This window comes from Monodelphis domestica, chromosome 8, assembly GCF_027887165.1.
Source record: "Monodelphis domestica isolate mMonDom1 chromosome 8, mMonDom1.pri, whole genome shotgun sequence".
Classification (NCBI taxonomy): Eukaryota; Metazoa; Chordata; class Mammalia; order Didelphimorphia; family Didelphidae; genus Monodelphis; species Monodelphis domestica.
Window position 1 is genome coordinate 127,963,348 of NC_077234.1, and position 16,445 is coordinate 127,979,792.

The window sequence follows — 16,445 nt, forward strand, 5'->3', positions numbered from 1 at the left end:
CTGCTGTACCTGGGGCTCCAGCACAGTACCAGGGGAGGTAGCAATGGTCTTAATGCTCAACTCAACTCACCAGTCTTTAGACTGACATCACAAAGAGTTATAATTCTCTCTCTCCCTCCCTTTCTTTCTCTCTCCCTCTCTTCCTCCCTCTCTCTCTCCCTCCTTCTTTTCTCCCTCCCTCTCCCACCTTCTCTCTCTTTTTCTCCCCCACTCTACCCCCCCCGCCCCATATAGGTTCACTCCCACCACAGGAAGAAACAATTGGGAACTTTTTCCTTCTCTGCCAGCAGAAGAAAATCAGTGTCTTCCAAACCTTCCTACAAACAACACAGGACTTCGTGCTATGGTGTACCAGGGATTTCATTGGTATAGAAACTTGATTTCTTGGCACAAATCACATCCATCTTACATTTTCTTACATACTTTCTTCTCCTATGCAATTCTTTTTTTGTTTAATGTCCTTACCTTCATACTTAGAATCCATTCCAAGTATTGGTTCCAAGGCAGAAGCAAAGTAAGGGCGAGGAAATTGGGGTTAAGTGACCCATCCAGGGTCACATATTTAGGAAGTATCTAAGGCCACACCTGAACCCAGGACCTTCTGTCTCCAAGCCTGACTCTCTATCCACTGAACCACCTAGCTGCCCCTATCCCATGCAGTTTTGTCCAGGCTAGCTTTATCCATCAATCCTTCATAGAGAACGTTCAAAACATATTGGAAACATTCCTTTGTTCTTTCAGCATCTTGGGGTGGAGGATAAGTATTATTAACAATTGTTGCTAAAAGTAGGGAAGTGTATGAGGATATAGTGTTTTGTCCTGGTCCAAGGAAGCTTCATGAAAGATGTAGGACTCGAGATGGATTTTGAAGGGGAGAGAGGATTTGATTGTGGAGAGAGAAGAGGGTAACCTTTCTTGGTTATCTCAACAGCTCCAAGGATTACATTTTCTTTTTTTTTTTAATTTTATAATATTTTATTTGATCATTTCCATGCATTATTCATTAAAGACAAAGATCATTTTCTTTTCCTCCCCCCCATCCCCCGTATCCAATGCATGATTCCACTGGGTATCACATGTGTTCTTGATTCGAAACCATTGCCATGTTGTTAATATTTGCATTAGGGTGTTCATTTAGAGTCTCTCCTCTGTCATGTCGCCTCAACCGCTGTAGTCAGGCAGTTGCTTTTCCTCGGTATTTCTACTCCCACAGGTTGTCCTCTGCTTATGAAGAGTGTTTTTTCTCCTAGATCCCTGCAGATTTTTCAGGGATATTACACTGCCACTAATGGAGAAGTCCATTACGTTCGATTATATCACAGTGTATTAGTCTCTGTGTACAATGTTCTCCTGGTTCTGCTCCTCTCACTCTGCATCACTTCCTGGAGGTCGTTCCAGTCTCCATGGAATTCCTCCACTTTATTATTCCTTTTTGCACACTGGTATTCCATCACCAACATATACCACAATTTGTTCAGCCATTCCCCAATTGATGGGCATCCCCTTGTTTTCCAATTTTTGGCCAACACAAAGAGCGCAGCTATGAATATTCTTGTACAAGTCTTTTTGTCCATTATCTCTTTGGGGTACAGACCCAGCAGTGCTATGGCTGGATCAAAGGGTAGACATTCTTTTATCGCCCTTTGGGCATAGTTCCAAATTGCCCTCCAGAATGGGTGGATCAGTTAACAACTCCACCAGCAATGAATTAATGTTCCTACTTTGCCACATCCCCTCCAGCACTCATTACTTTCCTTTGCTATCATGTTAGCCAATCTGCTAGGTGTGAGGTGATACCTCAGAGTTGTTTTGATTTGCATCTCTCTGATTATAAGAGATTTAGAACACTCCTTAATGTGCTTATTAATAGTTTTGATTTCTTTATCTGAAAACTGCCTATCCATGTCCCTTGCCCATTTATCAATGGGAGAATGGCTTCATTTTTTGTACAATTGATTTAGTTCTATAAATTTGAGTAATTAAACCTTTGTCAGAGGTTTTTATGAAGATTTTTTCCCAATTTGTTGTTTTCTTTCTGATTTTAGTTACATTGGTTTTATTTGTACAAAAGCTTTTTAATTTGATGTAGTCAAAATTATTTATTTTACATTTTGTGATTCTTTCTATGTCTTGTTTTGTTTTAAAGTCTTTTCCCTCCCAAAGGTCTGACATGTATACTATTCTGTGTTTACCCAATTTATTTATGGTTTCCTTCTGTATGTTTAAGTCATTCACCCATTTTGAATTTATCTTGGTGTAGGGTGTGAGGTGTTGATCAATTCCTAATCTCTCCCACACTGTCTTCCAATTCTCCTAGCAGTTTATATCAAATAGTGGATTTTTGTCCCCAAAGCTGGGATCTTTGGGTTTATCATATATGTCTTGCTGAGGTCTCTTGCCCCCAGTCTATTCCACTGATCCTCCTTTCTGTCTCTTAGCCAGTACCAAATTGTTTTGATGACTGCTGCTTTGTAATATAGTTTGAGGTCTGGGACTGCAAGGCCCCCATCATATGTGTTTTTTTTTTTCATTATTTCCCTAGATATCCTTGATCTTTTGTTATTCCAAATGAATTTTGTTATGTTTTTTTTCTAAATCAGTAAAGAAATTTTTTGGGAGTTCCATGGGTATGGCACTAAATAGATAAATAAGTCTGGGTAGGATGGTTATTTTTATTATATTGGCTCGTCCTATCCATGAGCAGTTAATGTTTTTCCAATTGCTCAAGTCTAGTTTTAGTTGTGTGGAGAGTGTTTTGTAGTGGTGTTCATATAGTTCCTGTGTTTGTCTCGGGAGATAGATTCCTAGGTATTTTATTTTGTCTAAGGTGATTCTGAATCGGATTTCTCTTTCTAGTTTTTGCTGCTTAGCTGTGTTGGAGATATATAGAAAAGCTGATGACTTAGGTGGGTTTATTTTGTATCCTGCAACTTTGCTAAAGTTGTTGATTATTTCGAATACCTTTTTGGTTGAATCTCTAGGATTCTTTAAGTAGACCATCATGTCATCTGCAAAGAGTGATAACTTGGTCTCCTCCTTGCCTATTTTGATGCCTTCAATTTCTTTTTCTTCTCTAATCACTACTGCTAGTGTTTCTAGTACAATGTCAAATAGTAGAGGTGATAATGGGCATCCTTGTTTCACTCCTGATCTTATTGGGAATGCATCTAGTTTACCCCATTGCAGATGATATTAGCTGATGGTTTTAGAAATATACTGTTTATTATTTTTAGGAATGACCCTTCTATTCCTATGCTTTCTAGTGTTTTTAATAGGAATAGGTGTTGTATTTTATCAAAGGCTTTTTCTGCATCTATTGAGATAATCATGTGGTTCTTGTTGGTTTGCTTGTTGATGTGGTCAATTATGTGGATGGTTTTCCTAATATTGAACCAGCCCTGCATCCCTGGTATAAATCCTACTTGATCATGGTGGATGACCCTTCTGATCACTTGCTGGAGTCTTTTTGCTAGTATCCTATTTAAGATTTTTGCATTAGGGAGATTGGTCTATAGTTTTCTTTCTCGGTTTTTGACCTGCCTGGTTTTGGAATCAGTACCATGTTTGTGTCATAAAAGGAGTTTGGTAGAACTCCCTCTTTGCCTATTATGTGAAATAGTTGGTATAGTATTGGGATTAACTGTTCTCTGAATGTTTGATAGAATTCACTGGTGAATCCATCAGGCCCTGGGGATTTTTTCTTAGGAAGTTCTTTGATGGCCTGTTGGATTTTATTTTCTGATATGGTATTATTTAAGAATTCTTTTTCTTCTTCTGTTAGTCTAGGCAGTTTGTATTTTTGTATATATTCATCCATATCACCTAAATTGGTGTATTTATTGCCATATAATTGGGCAAAGTAATTTTTAGTGATTGCCTTAATTTCCTCTTCATCAGAGGTGATGTCCCCCTTTTCATCTTTAATGCTGTTAATTTGCTTTTCTTCCTTCCTTTTTTAATTAGATTGACCAGTACTTTGTCTATTTTGTTTGTTTTTTCAAAGTACAGCTTCTTGTCTTATTTATTAAATCAATAGTTCCATCACTTTCGATTTTATTAATTTCTCCCTTAATTTTTAGGATTTCTAGTTTGGTTTTCTGCTGGGGGGTTTTAATTTGGTCGCTTTCGAGTTTTTTTTTAATTTGCATTGCCAATTGATTGATCTCTGCTCTCCCTAGTTTGTTAATATATGCACTCAAGGATATGAATTTACCTCTGATTACCGCTTTGGCTGCATCCCAAAAGGTTGAAAGGATGTCTCGCCATTGTCATTTTCCTCGATGAAGTTATTAATTGTTTCTATGATTTCTTCTCTAACTAAACGATTTTGGAGTATCATATTGTTTAATTTCCAATTAGTTTTTGATTTGGTTTTCCATGTACCATTACTGATCATTATTTTTATTGTCTTGTGGTCTGAAAAGGCTGCATTTATTATTTCTGCTTTTCTGCATTTATGTGCCATGTTTCTGTGACCTAATGTATGGTCAATCTTTGTGAATGTGCCATGTGGTGCTGAGAAGAAGGTGTATTCCTTTTTATCCCTATTTATTTTTCTCCATATGTCTATTAATTCTAATTTTTCTAAGATTTTGTTCACTTCTTTTACCTCTTTCTTATTTATTTTTTGATTTGATTTATCTAAATTTGATAATGGTTGGTTCAAGTCTCCCACTAATATGGTTTTACTGTCTATTTCTTCCTTCAATTCTCCTAGTTTCTCCATTAGAAATTTGGGTGCTATATTATTTGGTGCATACATGTTGATTAGTGATATTTCCTCATTATCTAAAGTCCCTTTTAACAAAATATAATTACCTTCCCTATCCCTTTTGATCAGGTCTATTTTTGCTTTGGCTTTATCAGATATCATGATTGCCACTCCTGCCTTCTTTCTGTCAGTTGAGGCCCAGAAGGTCTTACTCCATCCTTTAATTCTGACCTTGTGGGTGTCTACCCGCCTCATGTGTGTTTCTTGAAGACAACATATGGTAGGGTTTTGGATTCTAATCCATTCTGCTATTTGTCTACGTTTTATGGGTGAGTTCATCCCATTCACGTTCAAAGTTATGACTGCCACTGGTGGACTCCCTGGCATTTTGATATCCTTCCCTAATTCTAACCTTTCTTCTTCAGCTCTACCTTTTAGTCGAGTGATTTACTTTAAATCAGTCGCCCTTGTACTTCCCTTTCTACCCCCCTCCCTTCTTATTCCCTCCCTTATTTTCCCCTGTAGTCTTTTTAAAAATCGCCCCCCCACCCTCTCCCTGCCTTGTACTGCTTCCCTCCCCACCAGTCTGTTTTTTATCCTTCTACTCCCCTATAGGGCGCAAATCTATTCTCTTCCCCAATGGATTGGATTGTTCTTCCCTCTTTGGGTCAGTTTCAAAGTACATAAGAGTTGAGTATTTCCAATCTCCAACCTCTTTACCCTTCCAGTGTATCGATGTTCTCCCCCTTCCCGCCATGAGCTTCTTTGTGACATATAAATTTACCCCCATTTGTTTCTTTTCCCATTTCTTTTAGTCATAACCTCTTTTCTTTTTTAGCTTTAGTCATGTGTATGTATATATATACATACACATGTATATGTGTTTATGCATGCATATATCTATATACCTATTTATGTCTTGTCCTTTCATCCTATACAGTTTGTCACTGTTCCCTCTGAGTATAGTTCTTCTAGCTGCTCAGGTGATAGCAACAGTTTTTAAGACTTTCCAATGACCTCTTTTCTTATAGGGATACATATCATTTTAACTTATTGAGTCTCTTAAAACTTTGTTGTTGTTGTTGTTGTTGTTGTTGTTGTTGTTGTTGTTTCCCCTCTTTTTTAATTACCTTTTGATGATTCTCTTGAGTTCTGTGGTTGGACTTCAAATTTTCTGTTCAGGTCTGGCCTTTTATTTATGAATGCTTGGAACTCTTCTGTTGTGTTAAATGACCATACTTTCCCCTGTAGGAATATAATCAGTTTTGATGGGTATTTTATTCTTGGCTGTAGACCTAGTTCCCTTGCTTTCCAGAATATCATATCCCATGCCTTTTGGTCCTTCAGTGTGGATGCAGCCAGATCCTGTTAACCTCACCGTGTTTCCATGGTATCTGAATGGCTTCTTCTTGGCAGCTTGTAATATCTTTTCTTTCATCTGATTGTTTTTGAATTTGGCTATAACATTTCTTGGTGTTGTCATTTGGGGATTCAATACAGGGGGTGATCTGTGGATTCTTTCAATCTCCACTTTCCCCTCTTGTTCTAGGATCTCGGGACAGTTTTCCTGGATAATTTCCTCTAGTATTATGTCCAGCCTTTTTCTTTTGTTGTGGTCTTCTGGTAGTCCAATTATTCTTAAATTGTCTCTTCTTGAATGATTTTCTAAATCATCTGTTTTGTGAATGAGATGCTTCACATTTTCCTCAATTTTTTCATTCTTTTTGTTTTGTTTTATAGTGTCCTGCTGCCTTGTGAGGTCACTTGATTCTAGTTGTTTTACTCTGGTTCTTAAAGATTGGATTTCATCTCTAGCTTTTTGGTCGTCTTTTTCCTTCTGGTCTGATTTTCTTTGGAGATTGTCTTTCATATTCTTTACCTCATCTTTCATCTCCTTTGCCTCATCTTTCATCTCCTTTTCCTCATTTTCCAGCTGGATGATTTTGGCTTTCAGGACACTATTTTCTTGTTTTAGTTCAAGTGCCTCTGTTTCCAGATGACTTATCTTAATTTTTAAGTTCTTTTCCTAATTGTCTTCAGCCTCTCTTAGTTGTGTTTTGAGTTCTTCCACAGCCTGTATCCAATTCTCTGGGATTTATGGTTTATCCTTTGCTGATCTTTCCCCCTCTGTTCCCTCTGCTGAGTAGTAGCTGTCTATTGTAATTTCTTTCTTCTGTTTCTGTTGTTTGTATAAATTCACCCCTTCTTTACTCCCCGTATTTGTCTGTGCTCTTGTTCCTCTTGTTTTTTTTTTTTTGTTTTTTGGGGACTTCTATTGGTCTCCCCTCTTGGAGCTTTAACAGAAGATCTCTTGGTGTAATCTCTGGGGGAGGGTTGTTGGGATTTTGAGCTTTCCTGTCCTCTGGTTGGCTTAAAGTCCAGCAGTCAATGAGGATGGATGGGGAGCCTGGGCTTCCCTGAGTTCTGGAGACTTTTGATGGGATTGAGTTCAGCTTGGTTGGGCTGGGTTTACTCTGAGTTTTAAACTTCCTGGACAGCTGGAGCAAATATGGAGGATCTCCAAAGCTCTGTACAGGCTGCCAGGTCTATATTCCTTCTAGGCTGTCATCTTGACTTCACCTCTAGGTTTCTGTTTTTTTCAGAAGACCCTGCTCTCTAAGGGGGGAGGGGTCTTGGCTTGCCTGGGCTCTGAGGGCTCCTGATGGGATTAGGTTCACCTGGTTTGGGCCAAATGAGCCCTGAAGCAAAAAATCTCCTCCTCCACAATCTGTGTTGAATGCCTGGAGACTGGCCCGGGTTGTTTTCAAAGTAAGCCCTTCACCGACCCTGAGGTTTTTTTTTCTTTCAGATGCTCTGAGGGCTCCTGATGGGATTAGGTTCAGGTGGTGTGGGCCAAATGATCCTGGAGCCAAAAAAAGGAAGAAAAAAAAACACAACCTCCTCCTCGACAGTCTATGTTGAATGCCCGGAGACTGGCCCGGGTTACTTTCAAGGTAAGCTCTTTGGAGCAATCCCTTTGCCAGCCCTGAGTTTTTTATCCTTTCAGTAGCTCTGAGGGCTCCTGATGGGATTGGGTTCAGCTGGTGCCCTAAAGCTGGGACCTCCCTTGAGACTCAGATGGAAGGACCCAGCCAGGGGGCTACAGGCTTCCCCCTTCTCTCTATGTTTCCCTGCCTTCTGTGTTGGGTGTCCCGGAGACTGGCTCAGGTTGCTTTCAAGGTGAGTCCCAGAGCCCTGAGGTTCCTGCTGCTGCCCTGGGCTCAGCACTCTGGGTTGGGGGGGATGGGTCCTGGGACCTTCCTTCTGCCTACCCCTTAGATCAGAGTGATCTAGGGTTCTGGCTTTTGGGGTGTGGTATCTTTTGATCCAGGTCCAGGAGGAGGGTTCCCCAGGTCTATCCTGTTGTTCAGCTAATATTTCGGTGTCCTAGGAGCACTCTATTTGCGATCGGTAAGGAAGGGTTTCCGAGGTCTGAACTTTCACTGCTTCTATGCCGCCATCTTGACCGGAAGGCCTCTAAAGTTTTAGTTTAAACAGTTTAAACAGATTATCTTTTTCCTCACCTAAGTATTCTCATAACTGGAGAGTATCTGAAAATGATGTAGGGAAGAGAGCCCTCTCTATCCCCACCTCTGTTCTGACTGCTAGAGTCCTGCTTTGAATTACAAGTTACTAACTTGTCTTAAAGCAGGCTTCACAGAAAGGAATGTAAAATAGACTTTGATGAAAGAATTAAATAAACATGGCCATTTAATAGATTCAAATTCCAAGCTCATTTATGCATTGCTATGCAACAAGTATGACAAACAGTTGGTGTTTTATCTCATATTGTTTACTTATGAATATATTCAAAAGTAAGTTTATTGATTACAATGTTATTATATAAATCATTTTTTCACAAGGAAAAAATGTAAACATTTATGCTCAGCCCTATGCTTCACTTGCATCACTTATTTCCATCTGGTTAATTAAAAAAAAAACTAAATAGCTGAATCTCAATCAATTTGTTGCTTAATATGCATTCAAAAGGACAATTCAAATAGTTCTTCCATAAAACCATATTTGCCCCTACAATAGCTGCAGGGTATGTGTGCTATGTGTTATGTGTGCATGTGTGATCTACATTTGGTATATTTATCAGCATTAACAATAGGTACAACAGAATACCTAGAGGATGAAGATGAGATAATTGCAAACATACTACCAGTATCTAACATTCTATTTGAAAAAGAGGTGAATTAACTTTTTTTATTTCTGTTTTCTATTATCCTGTTTCCCTATTCTCAATCACCAGGTCTTCAATGGCAGCTGCATGCCCTTGTTAGCTTCTTCTGCACCTTCATCCCTATTCTATTAATCCTCTTTCCAAGCACACTCCAACCTAGTTGTAATTCCATTCTATTGTGCCTTATCATGCAAAACTTGCTTCCATGTTGATCATTGTTGTATATAATCCCCAATTCATAAAATAAAACCATAAATATAAACCAACGTGAAAGATAGTATGCTTTGATCTGCATTTGACTCAACAGCTTTCTCTGGAGGTGGAGGGTATCCTTTGTTAGAAGTCCTTCAGAACTGTTACAGATCATTCTATGGCTGAGAGTAGCTAAGTCTTTCATAGATAATCATCATACAATATTACTGTTACTTTGTACAATGCTCTCCTGGTTATGCTTAATTTACCATGCATCAGTTCATGTAGACTTGTCATGCTTATTATTTCTTATACCATTATTGTATCCCATCACCAACATATCCCACAATTTGTTCAACCACTCCCCAAATAATGGATATCATCTAAATTTCCAAGAACTGCTATAAATATTTTTGTACAAGTAACTCCCAACTTTCCCACTCCACTTGACCCAACGTATCAAAATATACCTTAAATTTTAACCTCTCACACCATCATCTCTGTCACAACAATGATAATGGTGATGATGATGAAAATAATAAGCTAGAATTTATATAGTTCCTACTATAAATAAGACACTAGACTAACTGCTTTATAAATATCTAATTTGATCCTCACAATGACTCTGCAAGGTAAGTGCTATTATCACCCCCATTTTATAGTTGAGGAAATTGAGGCACAAAAATCTTACATTATTGGCCCAAGGTCACAGATCTAGTAAGTTTTTCTGGCAGATATTTACTCAGATCTTCCTAACTCCAGGTCTAATGCTCTGTTCACTATGCAATATGTAATATAGCTTCTTCTAAGGCTGATTTAATTCAATGAGAGTTAATTAATTGCCTTTTATGTTTAATGCACTGAACTTTTAATTTAATTCTCCATTCACAATCTCCTATCCCACCACTTCTCTTTTTTTATTGATATTAAACCTTGGTTTCACCTTTTTTGGGGACCATTAGTCCTTCAATACCTTAATTTCTCCCAGTTCATCTCCAAATTCTGTCTTCACTTGACTACACACCTAGCTCTGATCCTACTATCCACCATTTTAATGATTACTATCTTACACTTTATATATATATTTGTATGTATATATATATATATATACACACACATATAAGTTCCTTTATCCACTCTCTATTCAAATTCCCTACTCACTCCTCTACTTGGCCTTCTGGGTATCACTTAAAAATCCACAAAATTGAGCTGATTCCATGGACTATAAATTTATGATGCTCATAAATTTATGCTTCTTAACAGGGACTATTCAGATTCCTGCTACTTTACTAACTCACTTCCCATAACTGGTCTAAAACTTCTCTTCTTTCAAATCCCCTATGACACCATTAACCTATATACTGATAGCATATGACAGCCTCTTACTTCCCTGAGAATCTTTAGGATGTTTTATAAGAATTAGTTCGACCTCTTACACTCCTAAACACTTGCTGGCTCGATCACCTACTAGTCCTTTTATCCATAGGAAGCAGCATCTCCACTTTTTTCCTAAGGATAATCTATTTTTGTGGGTTGATCATATCCTGAATGCTCTCCCAGTTCCTCTGGAGCCTTATATCAGCAATCATCCCTTCTTCATATTCAGGTTTTCTTTTTGTACTGACACCTATTTATTTGCCTACATGTGTAGTTCTACCTAACTCTAAATCATCTTGCCTTGTCCAATTATGGCCCTGTCTTTTCTCTCCCTCTTTTTGAAATTAGTTACCTATACTTAATGACTCCACTTTATCTCCAACTCTTGTCAGGCCTTTAGAACCTGTTTTCCTTTCCAAATACTCTGCTAAATCTGATTTTTTGGTGGTTATCCAAATTGATCATTACATTTAATGAAATTCTCTTCATCCTTTAATTCTCTGTAGCCCTAAGCTCTATTAAATGTGTCGTCTGGAATACTTAATTCAATTCCATATTTTTGAAGGTTTTCGTCCCTTAGTTTCCAAGACAACAAATGAATCTGGTTCTCTAAATTATCATAGCTAGTCCTTTCTCTTTGAAGGTTCCTCATCTACTTCTTGTCCTCTCAGTGGCATGCATTCCAAGATTCTATACTAGGTTTAATCCTCTTTTTTTCTTTAATTTTTTAGCTTGGGAATTTCCATTGCTTCTCATGGCTTTAACTCTCTATTTCAAGCATATGATATTCAAATCTATACCTTCAGTTCCAATTCTTCTTTCAATCTCCAAGGTCACATCTCTAATTTCCTATGACCACAACCTAGAGATACCATTAATACATCCAAAGCAATACTTTCAACATCAAGCACATGATTGCCCCCTAGTGCCCCCCCCCAAAACCCGTTGTATTTCTGATTTTACCATTTCTGTCACGGACAGCATCATTCAATACTTCTAAAATTACTTCTAGTACTTAATTTTAGTACAGTGTACAGAACATTAATTATGGAGTTTGAAGAATAGGTTCAAGTTCTGCTACTAAATCATACTCTGTGTCAACCTTGGTAAATCACCCAATGTCTCAGTGACTCCAGGCAACTCTCTTACATAATTTATTGACAGGCTTTCAGGTAGTGAAGGGATATTTCTGATTTTATGATCATACAGGTATAGCAAGTGGGAGGAAAAAGGGGTGAAGTGAAAATGAAAAGAAAGGGGGGAGAGACAGAGAAGACCCATGCACCCAATCTCTTGTGTCTTGTTTTTCACTCTTTCCCCTAATCTCTCATGTCCACTTAGCTAAGAACAGTTAATTCTACCATCTTTCACAATTGTCATCTCTTTTTTCTACTCTTATTAGCCTAGCATCTGTAGGTTTATTCCAATAGCTTCTTCCTTCATGCCTACACATATGCTATTGAAAGTAGCTGGAGAAAATAACACAAGCATACTGACTGGATCCACTACAAATTTATGCTATGTTACCACAAGTAGACCTGATTGCTGCTAGGCAATCTTACTATATCTCCCTTATCACCTCACTATCCCATTCTCCACAATGACTCTTAAAAACCTTTTCAATCCTCCCCAAACCTTTCATGACTCCTCCTACTGCCATTCTCTCAGCTGAGATCTTTGCCTAATATTTTACAGAAAAAAAATGGAAGGTTATTTACCATGAACTTTCTCTTCTTTCCTCGTCATCTCCTATCATTCATATGTTTTCTGCCACTATCATCTCCTTCAACTCTGTCTTGCATGATGAGGTAGCCTTATGCCTTACCAAAGAAAAGTTTTCTACTTGTTGAAATGATTGCATTCCATCTTTCAATAGAATTCCCCCCCCCCCTTCTTGTAATCCCTACTCTCTCATTTATTTTTAATCTCTCCCTCTCTACTGGCTCAATTTTCTACCCATCCTTAAAAAAAGCTTCGCTTGATCCTTCTATACCTGCTAAATATTGTTCTATTTCCCCTCAGCACTTTGTAGCTAAACTTTTTGAAAAGGTCATCTACAATAGGTCCCTTTACTTTTTCTCCTCTCTCTCTTTTTTTAACCCCTTATAATCTGTTTGACCATATCATTCCATCAAACGTGTTCTCTCTAAATTTACTAATGATATTTATTGCCAAATTGAAATTCAATGGCTGAAAAGGCCAATTCTCATTCTCCTAGACTTCTCTGCAGCCTCTGACATTGTTTATCACTGTTCCTTGCTTGATACTTTTTTCTAAGTCATCACTCTCTCCTGGTTTTCCTCCTACCTATCTGATCACTCCTATATCTTTGTTGGATCCAACAATATATATCCAACACCAACAGAATTCTATTCTGGGTTCTCTTGTTCCTCTATCCCACTACACTGGGCAATCTCATAAGCTCCCAAGTATTGAATTACTATCTCTATGATGATGATTCTTAAATCTACCTCTTCTGCCCCATTCTCTCTGCTGACCTCCAATCTCACCTCTTCAAATGCCTTTCAGGTATCTTTAAAATGACTATCCAGGAGATGTTTTCAACTAAATATGTCCTATATAGAACTCATTTCTTTCCCTCCAGATCTCCCTCCTCTTTTGCCTTTGCTATTACTGTGGAGGGCAGTGCCATCCTTTCAGTTCCTCAAGCTATCAACCTAGGAATCATCCTGGATTCCTTGTTATCTCTGACCCTGCTCCCCATCATATCCAAGCAGTTGCCAAAGTCTGTTGATTTCATTTTGGTAACTTCTCTTGTTTTAAAATGAGTCCTCTAAGATTTAAATCCATAACTCTTTTGATAGCATCACACTAGTGTGTTAGGAGTGGAGGAGGAAAGAGAGCGATGCTCCCCAATCCCTCTTCCCCAGCCAGTCAGGATTTTCAGCAAAACATTACCTCACTACTGTTAACATCTAACTTAGTCTTTTTAAAATTATTTAGTTCTAAGAAAGGACACTGATTAAAAATAAAATATAACAACATTAAAATATTGTAGTATAATTTGGATTCTTTGGTGAACAAAGCAAAGGTGAATATCTCGGAGGTGGTCCCATGCTGAGTAGAGCCTAATTTCTATGGTGATTAGATATTTGGGTTCAGAACATTATGGGTATAAAATTGTCCAATATATCCATATGAGAATAGTAGATAATTTTACTTGCATTAGAAATATTTTATTTCTCTGAAAAGAAATGCCTATTTTTCAAGATTGGCCTTGCCTGTATAGTGGTGGATAAATATATCTTATAAATATATCTTGCTTCCAACCCAGTGAAAATGATGATTTTTATTCTTTACCCTACGTGTTTAAGAGAGAACTCTTAAGAAGAAATGCTATAAAAGTATAAATTTACACAATGGACAAGAAGCCAGAAAAGAAGATAATAAACAATAAATAAGTATTCTTTCAAAAGGAATAGATGACAGAATGAAGGGAAACTATTGGTAATGACCCAAATTGCCCAGACCTGTCTTGGCAAGACTAGGAATTGATTAAATTTGTATTAAAGACATACTATGTGCCAGGCACCGTGTTAAATGTTTAGATATAAAGACAAAAACTATCCTTGCCCTCAAGGAGCTTACATTTTAATAAGGGAGGCAAAACATACAAGCTATATATAATAAAGGTACAAAATAACTTTAGTGGGGAAGCTAGACAGACCAGGAAGAACTGTTGCAGATGGTGGGGCTTAAGCTTAGTTTTGAAGGGATCCTGGGATTCTAAGTCATGGAAAAGGAACCTAAGAAGGGATAACATCCCAAGCATAAGGACAGCCAGTGCAAAAGAATGGAGATGGGAGATGGAATATTTTATGTGAGAAAGTAAGTGAGCCTTAATACCTTCATAGAGCAGATGAAGGGGAATAATGAGCAACAATATCATTAAAATAAGCAGGTGCCAATTGTGAAGAAATGTAAAAAAAAATCTATAAATGCAACACAAAGGTATTAATACTCATACCTCCATTTTCTTAGAAAGTTTCATTTTTATTTCTTCTTTGTTAGACACTCCTCACTGAACAACTTTCCAGAGCTTTAGTCTTTCCATTAGTCCAAATTTATCAGTGATTGTTCTCAGTAATCAGAACAGGTGACTAGAAACATTTTGGGGAAGCAAGAGGAAGAAAGAAAAAAATGGATGTAGTGGCTGTGGGGGAAGAACTCCCTTTTATATGTTGATATCTTTAACTTAAAAGATCATCATGAGAATAGAAGAGACTGAAGTGTACATTTGGATAGCAATTTTAAAATGTCATATTTAAATATGTAAATATTTAGAGCACAAATAATACTTTCCTTTGCCATGTAATATAATCACTGAGAATTCTACCTCTTTCCTGAATAAAAATACTGTATTCAAGCTGCTTTGGGTAAAGGGACCACTTAGAGTCTATTCACATTCCCACACCATATGGATGAGTACAGCCCCCAAAACAATAGCAAACAAAGGAAAGATGGGGGAAAGAACTATGTACTTTATTCTCTATAATTATTTTCAGAGAAAGATTAATTCTCCAATTAAATCTCATAAGGCAGCAAAACATTTTAATAAAAATAAATTGAGTTCAGTATTAATGATGTTGATGAGATCTTGTTATTTTATCTATTGTTCTTCACTAAATTAATGATCTAAGTCTATTATCAAGGCATTTATAGGTGAAATAAACCAGGTAAACATCTCTGTGTTCAACTAATTTCACAAATAGGAAGGATCTAATGATTAGAATTAGAATTTTCTTTTGTTGTTCTTTTGGTATTAAAATTATATGAATAAACTATTCGAACATCATTTCACTTGCGGATCATTTAAAATATATTCATTAACCAAGGCTCAAATGATAGGAGAGTCATGAATATCTCACAAACATTTTGAAATGAAAGACTCATTGATATCTTTTTCTTAGCCCACAATCTTAGGACAGATCATTTATGGTTGCTTTCATACTCTTCCAAGAAATGTTTGATGGCAAGGCAAGTTCTCCTACTGTCTCTTCTTCTTCTTCTCTCTCTCTCTGTCTCTTTGTCTCTCTCTCTCTTTCATTACATTATAGATGTTAAACAAATGCTTGATGGCTGCAACATGTATGACTATACCCCCAAAAGAAGGAATCATCTTTTTTTCTGCTAAAATATCTGAACTGCTAAAGGGACAGTAAAATTAGAAGAAGAAGAAAAATAGTTCTTGAGTGTATAATTTTAGGTCATAAAAGCATAGCTTATTATATATGTGGAAGAGATTTTTGAGATTATTCCATTGCATTTCACAAATTCAACAAAACTTTGGTCAATATCTAGTATCTATAAGGCAGTAAGAAATAGCAGAGCATTGGCCTCCAACTGAGGGAAATGTGGGGTTAAATCCCACCTCTGATAAATCCAGGCAAGTCACTGAAGCTCTCAATGCTCTATGCAGCCCTCTAAAACAAGAAGATGCATAAAGGTAGCTCATCAGCAAGAGGAGAAGGAATTTCTTCCTGCACCAATGAAATTATAGGTCCAATCCTTATTCATTTTTATGAAGCAGTCTTCTAGGCAAGGGGCATGCAAAATTAAAAACAAAACAAAACAAAAGTGTCCACTCTTTTCCAGTAGTGTAGATTGTTTTGAGGAGAGAGGGAAATAAGGGAGGAGGTACCATTCAGTCAATAAGTAAAAAAGCATAGATTTAATGATGACTCTACTACATTCTATATTTAAAGCAAATGTTTATATCTTAGGGCATATCCTTCATAACTGGTGTGCCAAATAATTTTTTGCCTCTCTAATTTATTCATTGCCTCTCCAATTTGGACTGAAGGTAAAAGGGATGATTTTGATGACTATCCTTAGCCAATTTCCCTGTGAAACTATTTCCTTCCTCATCCTTACACTTAACTACTGCCCATCCATAAACACATTTTCCTGAGAAACTGCTTTGGTAGCACAGAGATACCCTGGAGATATATATATACT

The 16,445-nt window shown here is 37.3% G+C and overlaps 1 protein-coding gene across 18 annotated transcripts in view; it reads right to left on the reverse strand.

The window, feature by feature from the left end:
• The window catches only part of KLF12 (KLF transcription factor 12), a 564,503-nt gene that overhangs the window by 203,098 nt on the left and 344,960 nt on the right, over positions 1-16,445 (reverse strand). The window lies entirely within an intron of this gene.